The sequence below is a fragment of the Sinocyclocheilus anshuiensis genome, unplaced genomic scaffold (assembly GCF_001515605.1).
Source record: "Sinocyclocheilus anshuiensis isolate Anshui unplaced genomic scaffold, SAMN03320099.WGS_v1.1 scaffold1576, whole genome shotgun sequence".
NCBI lineage: Eukaryota > Metazoa > Chordata > Actinopteri > Cypriniformes > Cyprinidae > Sinocyclocheilus > Sinocyclocheilus anshuiensis.
The window spans coordinates 875,348-876,597 of NW_015557202.1; the positions used below are offsets into that span (position 1 = coordinate 875,348).

At 33.8% G+C, this 1,250-nt stretch overlaps 1 protein-coding gene across 1 annotated transcript in view; it reads left to right on the forward strand.

Moving 5' to 3' along the window:
* LOC107678935 (pappalysin-2-like) overlaps positions 1-1,250 on the forward strand; it is a 54,244-nt gene that overhangs the window by 1,836 nt on the left and 51,158 nt on the right. The gene's annotated exons all lie outside the window — the stretch shown is intronic.

The window sequence follows — 1,250 nt, forward strand, 5'->3', positions numbered from 1 at the left end:
ATCTGTCAGTGAAAGTCTAATAGACGTCTAATCATAGCCCAAGAATAGACTAGTCATCAATTAGACAGCTATTAAATGACTACACATATACATCTAATAGAAGGTGAATATGGGTCTAGGCTAAAACAAGTCTAAATTTGGGCTGTCAGTGAAAATCTAATAGACGTCTAATGAATTAAATATTTTAAATAACTTAAGATATTTAAAAGAAAAAATATATAATACAAATCAAGAGCATGTTATCACACTTAACATTAAAACATTACTGATAAATGACAACATAAAAAAAAGATGAACCCTTTTGTTGATTTACTTTTAACAAATAAAACAACCAACAGTGAACTTAAAGGAAATTATTAATTATTGGTTTTATTTCTTGTTTAATTTTTTGAACATTAAAGCATGTCAACATATTCTGTTACACCAAATACACAAAATAATGATCTTTAAAAAAGCATCTTATGACCCTCTTAATATTTTCAAGAAACGGCTGAAAACACATCTCTTTCATCTTCATTTGACCCTCTAACTCTAGCACTCTCTATTCTAATGCTACTTCTAATTTTATCTGCTTGTTTTTTTTTTTATTAAAAAACTTGATCCTCTAACATTTGCATTCTCTATTCTATTTCTATTCTAACTACTTGTTTTATTTATAAAGAAAAAAGAGCCTCTAACACTAGCATTCTCTATTCTTTCTCTGTTCTTTAATAAGTATCGGTTCAGGCACCGTTTAGGCACCGGAACCATTTTAAAAGTATCGATTTGGCACCGGTATCTAAAAAAACCCAAACGATACCCAACCTTATTCATCAAGTGCATCAAATGGTGTGCGGCGGACTCTGTGTTGTGTCACGACTTTGACACGTTGTTGTTTCATTTAAGAGGCCTTTGTTTGAGGATATCAGCTGACAAGCAGATGAAAGGAGAATGGGAAATCAGCTGCTTCCGAGGTGCAAACGATGAGTAGTGCTAGGGGAGGAGTGTTAGAGGAACAAGTGGCCACCACCTGCTCAGTGTGTCCTGTCAGCTTTATTTAATCACTTGTTGGTGCATATGGCGCACTGCGTTTCCAAGGTTTGATTCATAAGCTGCATGTTCTGGACACCATACTCACATTGACAGCTAGCTGTCATCCAGCTCAATTGTTTGACATAAAACATTTTCAAAGCAGAAACTAGGTGTTTTTTTCACATGCAAAGCTGATATGCGAAAAGTTGTCTGTAAATGCTTTGAGATTTATTTAATGT